This window comes from Triticum dicoccoides, chromosome 7B, assembly GCF_002162155.2.
Source record: "Triticum dicoccoides isolate Atlit2015 ecotype Zavitan chromosome 7B, WEW_v2.0, whole genome shotgun sequence".
In the NCBI taxonomy this organism is placed as follows: Eukaryota; Viridiplantae; Streptophyta; class Magnoliopsida; order Poales; family Poaceae; genus Triticum; species Triticum dicoccoides.
In genome coordinates this window covers 712,201,545-712,210,535 of record NC_041393.1, presented here as the reverse complement: position 1 = coordinate 712,210,535, position 8,991 = coordinate 712,201,545, and the positions used below count along the sequence as shown (strand labels likewise).

Genomic DNA, 8,991 nt, shown 5'->3' with positions numbered 1-8,991 from the left:
ATCTGGGTCCCACAAGGTTGAAACATACATAGCGCGTTATCTATTCAGTCCCAATCGTGTATGTACATACTGGTGTGTAACGATGGCCCGTGGCCGAGTCAGAAGCGGCACGTGTTGTACTAATCGTATTGTATAACTAGTATGCATATGAGACCGTGTCGACTAAGCAATAGTGTACAGTTGGCTAAATACAGTACACCAGAGAGAGGGAGAGGAAGAGAGTACGCATGCAGCTACTCCCTTCGTCCCATAATATAAAAACATTTTTGACACTAGTATTATGGGACGAAGGGAGTAGTAGTTAACATGGTCAAATTGATCGAGAGGGTTTAAACCTTGTACACGTATGTCCATGCTGCGAAAAAAGGGCCAAAGAGTACACACATATGGCCGGGTTCTCGAACAATCGCGTAAAGTACATGCGTGCACGTACTCGTGCATACGGCCATGCTGGGCTAGTGAACATCGAGAAGCGTTGGCCAGCCGGCTACGCAACAACGTACGGAATCTCTACTCTTAATGTCTCAGTTGATAGGTCGCGTTCCGGATTTTATTTTCGTCCCATCTCACCCGGTTTTTTTTGGTACTTCTTTGGTACTTCCTCCCACCTCCCCCTCAGCCACAAAAAACAAATAAAAACCCCGCGATCGAGTCCCGCACACGCCCAAACTCCCGTCGTTATTAACTAAAAGGATCGAAAATAAACCACGGAGTACAAACCGGCGAAAATTAACCAGCGAAAAAAAAACGGCAAACTGTGCGATCTCGATCTCGTCTGGTTTTTCTTTCGTATCTCACCCCGCACGTAAAACAAATCTCAATCTCGATCTGTTTCATCTCAGCCTCCAGCCCCGAGAGGAGCCGCCGCCGAGAGGAGACGCCCCAGCCCCGAGAGGACCCACCACCGCCGCCGCCACCGAGAGGAGACGCCCCAGCCCCGATAGGATCCGCCGCCGCCGCCGCCTCCCTCGGCCGCGGCCATGATGACCGATCTGACGTTGGCGCCGCAGATCACCCTCTGGTCCATGGCCTCGACTAGGTACGAATCCCTCCTCCACTTTTTCTGGTTTGGTTATTTCCGCATCTTGATCTGATTCGGGCGTGTGTGCAGTTTGCTATGATCTGGCGACGGGGATGCAAGGAGAAGCTGCTACGGTTTCAAGGGGCCGTGAGGATGCCCACCATGAAGGCGTGTCTGGGATGATGGAGGTGATATCCGCCAGGTCCCCGTTGCCGTCGACTGGCGGCGGCCACCGTCTCCTCTTCCATGGCATCGTCGGGGCCTTCCCCTGCCAAGTGTATCGGCTCCTTGGCTGGATCACCGTCGCACACCTCACCGGCGTGGTCGGCAAGATCTGCATCTCGATCCTCGCCACTCTCCATCCTCTTGCAGGTAATAGGCTTTCCGCCCCCTCTTTTATCTCCAGCGTTCTCGTGTGCACGGATTGTGAGCGTGAAGGAATATTTCTCTTCTATTTCATGGTGCTGCTGTGCTCCTTCTGCTTTCACACTGCACATATATAGATTCTTCAAAGGAATTGGATGCTGATAATATCAACTAAGTTCCCTGAATGTGATATACATTCTTCCCTCGCTTTCAATTGATTGCCCCAAACAATATATCTCTGGTCGACAGTCCTGGCCTATTATTATTGTTGTTAATTTACAACACTCTGCGCTGTATTGTCCAATCATGGTCCAAACTTCAACTTGGTTGTGGATTCATTGTATGTACCATATGCTGTTCATAGCTACAAAATTGCAATCTCGCGAAAATGTTCTTGAATACAGTAAATTTTTTGTCACATAACCCATATGCTGATGATAAAGTTTGTTGTATGTGCTTGTGGCATACTGATCCGACAGGTGGCAGGTATGCATTCAGATGTTGCAGCTCTAAGGAAGGGTAGTATATGGCACATGGCTTCGTGGGTTGTTCAACAAGAAGTGTTTTGGGCATATTCGAAAGGCAATCTTGTGAAAATTATACATCGATTTTCTTATTCCGTCATCAGCTTCTATTGATTTGAGCGATACAAAAAGTTCAGCACTGAATTTTAGTATGTTAACTTGCAAGATTTCTCACGACTATGTTTTTTTGTTATAGGTTTATAAATTTCGAAATATAGTTGCAGCTTCACAGAATGGACGGCCCAAATTATGTTAGTGTCTATATGTTTACTTGGTGGTGGTCTAGCGTGAGTGACACCTGCATCTGTAACTTACCCATTGGATGTTCTTCGATATCACCTGACAACACAGGTGATGCTTTTCTTCCTTTCGTGATTTGTGAATAACACTAAGCCAACCAATCAATCAATATAACTTCCAGTTAGAACTTAGAGCATCTTTACCTAACGCTTTCATGCCATGTAGCTTTACAGACCAAAGGAACAGGTTTTAGTAAGCTAAACTTTCATGTCTATAAAATTCTGCAGAAAACCACTAGGTATTACAAGGGCATCTTTCACACGTTGTCTACAATTTGTAGAGAAGAGAATAGTAGAGGATTGTATAAAGGCCTTTGGTCCACCTTATTGGTAAGCCGTATGTTTCTGCTGAGAATTGTTTTTTAGTTGACTTCCCAGTAACTTTTATGTGTTACAGGGAGTTGGACCTGATATATCAATCAACGTTTATGTATATGAATCCTTGAGGTCTCATTGGAAAATGGGAAGTTGAATGTCAAACTGTCCGACCAATGATTTGATATGGTACCTCCCTCTTCTCTCTTCTATGAACCCTATAACACAAGTCTCAAATCTTAATTTCTTTCATCCTATTGCAGGTTAATTCCAGTTGGGTGTGTTAACCTACAGTAATCAATCAAGTCAACAAATATAACAATGATACTTTGTCTTCTGATTTTTGGTGATGATTTTTTTTTTGTGACTGAACTAACAGGAGTTGAAGCATGTGTTCTTATTTTTTTTATATGACTAGATGCATATGAACTGAAGCTCCATAATTTTCTTTTCAAGTCGACATTGGTGGCAACCAATACAATTAGCGTTATTTACAACCAATGAAGTCTTATAATTTTCTTTCTTAGAGATATAGAGTGAGCGCTGACTATCATTTAGTAGCTCTACAGGCACTAGCCAAAAACAATAATGTTTATTTATTTAACCACCAAATAGAACAATAGGTTATTCTGCATTGTGGGTACACAAATCACAACACTATATTTCATCTGTAGAAATCTGTGTGGATGCCTGCTGATATTTTAAGCCTACATATTGCCGATTTGGTTTGAGTAATGCTTGAATCATAATTTACTACCTAATGTGCAAATAGCAGTATCATTTTTTGTCAAGAAACTGAGAAGACGGAAGAGAGTTGGTGTTGTCAGTGTGGTGAGCCTATGCGGCAACCACAAGGCTGAAGTCTGCTTTGATCGTTATTCAAGATTTGAGCCTTGGCTCCGGTTTTGATAGCTCTATATCAGTAAGTTTAGTCCAGTAACTATTTTAAGTATCTTTACTGTGCATAGTTGCATACATTTTATTCATGGATTAGTCTTGGTAATATTAACATTTGAAAAGCAATTTTTGTGTGACCATTTTTTCATCTTAGTATCTCCATCTACCAGCAAAAGTCAACGTGCACAAACCTGTATTTAACATGCAACATGAGATAGTGTGCATCGAAACTATGCTTATGTTTGTGACATTCATGTGGCATCTCATGCAGATAGATTTTATTATCCATTTCTGTAGCATGCAATGTTTATTTTCTTCTTTTGGTCCATAATCCCTCCTAAAAGAAACATAAGAGTGTTTAGATCACTAAAGAAGTGATCTAAACGCTCTTATATTTCTTTACATATGGAGTACATGTCATGATTGTTGGATACACATGCAGACTTTCAGCGAGTTTTTGTTCTCGGACTTGGGATCCACAGTCCAAAGTTGATTGGTGGATCAAGTGAACTTGGTGCATCTCCATTCAAGCTGGAGTACAATTACCGGCCTGCTTGTTTAGCGCAGTCTCCACAATCTTTGACTTGCATTCTCTGTGATGTCAAGTAAGAAAATAGAATATATGCTCTTTGAATTATCTTTTCTTTTTTTTATGTCTCTATCTTACTTATATAATCCAATTGGCATTCGCTAGAGTTTCTGTTGATGAAACATTTGTTTTGTGATGCGAGGAGGTTCTGTTTGTGAGTAGATACGGTTCGTAGATCATGATATCTGCACAATCTCAATCTACTTCCTATGACCATATATTGTATTAATGGGTTGTGTCAGGGTTATTTTATCAACTACTGGGTTGTTGATCTACATTACGGTTTAATTCTTACATGAATTAATGTTGACTCGATTCCCTGTAGTAGGTTGAGAGGCTTCCCCTCTCATGATTTACTATGATTAGTTTGCTTGGCTCCATGCTCCTCATGATTTCTTTGAATTTTTCTGTAGGAGCTCGGTCAAAAACCACGTAAGGAAAATATGTTGTTCTTCTCTACAAGGGTTGCATGTGGAATTTGAGGAGAATCTGTGCACCAGCATCCAATTCCTTGATGTTGCTCTGATCATATTGTGTAAATATATTTCTAATAAAGCAATCGCCCGATGGTGTACATGTTATAAATAACAAGAATCATCAAGTGTGAGAGATGGCAACTTCATGATGGGATGGTATGTACTGTTGTGCTCATCAATAGAGTTAGATCACTTTTCTGTCTGAGAGTCCATTTTTTTGTGCGTTAGATGGATTGACAAGTACCAAAGATTGATGCCAAGCAGAACTAAAACCTGTCCATGGATTACCTTCAGTCCCGCATTCCAATCAACAACATTGTGCCGAGCGAGCGCGCGGGTGGCGCAAGAGGCAATGGGAAGCCGGTGGAAACTGAGTGGTGAGCGGCGGTGGTGAGGTCGAGAGGTTGGCACCAGCGGCGAGTAGGCAATTACCGTGACGGGCGAGCGGACGGGGCTTGTAGGTGTCACGATTGCATCACAATTGGAATAAAGTAAACAATGCATACTCGTGTGGCGATTGACTGATTTTGTGTGTTGTGTGCTTGTGTTAACAGCCAGCCAAATCAATCAGCCAAGGGCCATTATGTACGTGAGTGTGTTAGTAGTGGGTATATCTGAAGATTATTTCTCAACTCGGCATGTGCGTAGAGACTAAAAAGACAATGCCATGGTAGCATGGCAGACCTGGCAACTGCCACGAACATCATGATATTCTTCCTTTTCTTAATTCCTTGATTTGAAAAATAATTTGCTCTGCGTGTATAGGAACATAGCAGTCGGGCAAACGACACTTTGGCATCTTGATCTATCAAAGGAAATATTTTTTTTACTTTAGAAAATGTGGGTTCGGATTGGTCTGTTGAGTTATGGCTGGCTGATCGGAATAATTTTTCTATTTAAAAAGTGTAGCAAATAGCATTTCATTAGAGATTGGTCTGTTGAGTTATGGCTGGCTCATCGGAATAATTTTCCTATTTAAAAATGTAGCAAATAGCATTTCATTAGAGATGGCTTTGCAGCAAAACGCAAATCACGCAAACCAAGCTATCGCCGCCTCGTCGCTCTCGCTAGGAGCGACAACAACCGCGGGTCTCTTCTTCGCCTTCTTAGTCGGCATCTCCTCCACCCGGATGCCCTGCAGCATGAGCCACTCCGCCACTGCCTGGGACTGGACCTCCAGGAAGTTTAGGTCCGTCTTCGGCCATCCGGCACGCCACACCGCCACGTCGTAGGCACGAGAGGCCTCATCGGCGGTGGGATACGTGCCGAGCCACCAACGCTGCCCGGCATCGGAGAACTCCAGTCCAAAGTTCCCGGAGGGCTTCGCCCTCATGCCGAAGAAACCGGACTTTCCCTTCGGTGTCTTCTTCGACGCCATCGGGGAGCGGGCGGCGGCCGAGCAGGGAGCGGGGAGGCGACGTGCGGCGTGGGGCGGAGGCGGACGGAGCGGGGCGGCAACGTGCGGCGCGGGGCAGAAGCGGACGGAGCGGTGCGGCGGACGAACCGGAGAGGAGGCGGACGAAGCAGGGCCGGAGAGGAGGCGGACGGAGCAGGGCCGGAGGGGAGGCGGACGGACCGGGGCCGGGCGGAGGATGGACCGGAGGCGGAGGCGCCCAGAGAGTGTTAGAGTTGTGTCGAATATTGTGTACAAGGTAGGTTACAGTTGGACTCTGAGTAGTATTGTGTTTAGATAGGATATGGAGTCGTGTTCTAATAGGACACTTGTATCCTAGGCCTCTCTTATATAGTGGGGGTAGACACACGATGTAACCTATGCCAACATAATAGCACAGGCGCGCAAGGGGGAGCCGGCGGCATGTGCCGGCGCCCGGGTGGCCGGTGTGCGGTATTGTGACGGTGTCACGGGGAGGAGCGCCCGTAGTCAGGCCCCGGGGATGTAGCCATATCTGTGAACCTCGTTAACAAATCTCGGTGTCGTGCTCGTGTGATTGCTTGGTCCTCGGATGATCAATGATATGGCCTCAGATTTATTCTAACAAGTGGTATTAGAGCTAGGTTGTTCGGAGGCTACGGGGTGCTGATTGATCGAGAGGAAGGCTTGATGTTCAGGTCGGTATCGTGTACACGGAAGTTTCCGCAAATACGTGTTGGCATGGTTGAGATCGATCAGAAGAAATCAAGCAAACAACAATGTCAGCGAGTTGTGGTGGTAATCGGACAACAGCGGCGGTGTGGTATAGCGTAAGCAGCAGGCTTATCGACTGACGCAGCGCCTGGAAGCGACCTGGTTAGGTGCGTGTTGGCGCAGCGATCGTGAAGCGCAGTCTAGCAGCAGTGCAGTGCTTGCTTGGTGGGCAGGCCAAGCGGGGCCATGCGTGTCCGAAGAAGGCCCGTGCCAGCTGTTCAGAAGTTACTACGTGTGAGATTTGTTTCGAAGAAAAAGAACACCTGGTGAATACCTGTCGTGGTGTGGTGCGTTCAAGCAGGAGCTAATCAAGCGATACGTATCCATCAGAAGTAGAACTTGTGTAGACGTTGGCAAGGCAAAGGCAAGTAGCCAGCATTAAAAGTTTGTGTCAAGGGATCTATGTGAGAAGACCAAAAGTTTTTTGGTTGGAAATTGCTATTGGTATGCGGAGGCTGTTCGTGTACTTGGGCATGGCGTTGATAGCTCGGATTTGTTGGCACAACAGAGATGCTTGAAGGTATTGCGGGAAGTCACGTCAGCTAAGATGGAATTATCATGTGATGGATGGAAATTCACGGAAGACAATTTGGGAGCCTGGAGCGTGGCGTACAGTCGAACGAGTTCGGCTGGGTTGGACTAGGCAGTCTGACGGATCGACGCAAGTCGGTTGGTACAGAAGACGGTGGTGGGATCGGCAATAACGACATAGGAGCGTGATGCCGATGGTGACTGACTTCTGGGCATGGAAACACGTGGCGCAGGCCCGAGGCTTGTGTGGCTTCGACAAGACTATGGCGCGGGGTTGACTCAAGATGGTGTACACGTGAAACTTGGAGTCAACGGGGCGCGGGATGGCACGTACAACCATCATGGAGTCATGTTGAAGGTGGTGCTGGAGTCTGGAAGACTTCACTCGGTGCTGATTGAGGGGCTATGGCGTAAGAGCTCAGAGAGTCGAAGCTTATTCAGCGAAAAAAGCGAGGGACACGTAATTTGGACTGGAGCCCAGTGGTCTGATGGAAGCGTGAAACTCGTCATCGTTCGGTGATGATTGGTGGTACTCTGCAGTGGGGGTTGAGTGGTGTGGTTTCACGACCCTTGAGACTCAACCAGGACAGCGGAGGTTCGACGCGGTAATAGCGGCGAGGCGTGCGGTATGCACGGGACATGGAGATGGGCCAGGGCTCTGGTGGTCATACATGTGGTGAGACAACTGTGAATTTGACTCAGGATGACTACAAGCAACGGTGAAATTCCTTCAAGTTTCAGACATGTGGTCAAGAAAGGAGCGGTGATGTTGAGTTCAGGTAACTCTTGTGTGCGACATCCAATATGTGAGTTGTTCACTTTCACGCAGGTCAGTGATTGGTGTGCGATGGCGTTGGACTGATACTCTGAAAGTTGGGAGCACAAACTAGAGTAACAAGGAACTTAATTTTGCTCGAGTGTTGACTGTGGTCAAGAAAAGAAGGGACTACAAGTCGCAGGGGGAGTCACATGGAGTCTTTGGAGTAGCAGCGGTGCTCACGGGATAAGCTCAAGTCCAATGTACATGGAAGTTTGACACATGGACGAATTCAAGGTGGTGGAGAATATTCGCCAAGGTGGAGTTTGTTAGAGTTGTGTCGAATATTGTGTACAAGGTAGGTTACAGTTAGACTATGAGTAGTATTGTGTTTAGATAGGATATGGAGTCGTGTTCTAATATGACACTTGTATCCTAGGCCTCTCTTATATAGCGGGGGTAGACACACGATGTAACCTATGCCAACATAATAGCACAGGCGCGCAAGGGGGAGCCGGCGGCATGTGCCGGCGCCCGGGTGGCCGGTGTGCGGTATTGTGACGGTGTCACGGGGAGGAGCCCGTAGTCAGGCCCCAGGGATGTAGCCATATCAGTGAACCTCGTTAACAAATCTCGGTGTCGTGCTCATGTGATTGCTTGGTCCTCGGATGATCAACGGTATTGCCTCGGATTTATTCTAACAGAGAGGAGGTGGGCGGGGTCAGGGCGAAGGCGAACACGATGGGGCAGCGCGGCGGCAGGCGGCGGCCTAAGCGGGATAGAATCAGTGGTGGGGTTCTGGATCTATGGCGGGGCGAGACCTTAAAAAGTTAACATGTAACTCTTGCAAACTATTTCAAGAGCCCGTGACAACTCACGGGCAGTCTACTAGTGGTGCTAAGTATGCACCAACGGGCTACTGTGGATTAGGTTCCAATGTGGGTCCCATGCTATGGCCTTGATGGGTTATGGTGCGTCACCGGACATTCGGGGTACCGTGCTAGCGACATGTCGCTCCATGAACTAGCGACGTGACGAGGTCGACGCAACATAGTTCGAACCCGCGAAGC

General features: G+C 47.0%; 1 long non-coding RNA gene across 1 annotated transcript; it reads left to right on the top strand.

Annotated features, from left to right (window-relative positions):
- The first annotated feature begins 1,307 nt into the window (after positions 1 to 1,307).
- On the top strand, positions 1,308 to 3,999 carry LOC119340880. Its single transcript, XR_005164735.1, has 5 exons — positions 1,308 to 1,393; positions 2,108 to 2,262; positions 2,439 to 2,540; positions 3,301 to 3,447; positions 3,865 to 3,999. It is a non-coding gene; the product is annotated as an uncharacterized LOC119340880 (long non-coding RNA).
- The last annotated feature ends 4,992 nt before the right edge of the window (positions 4,000 to 8,991 follow it).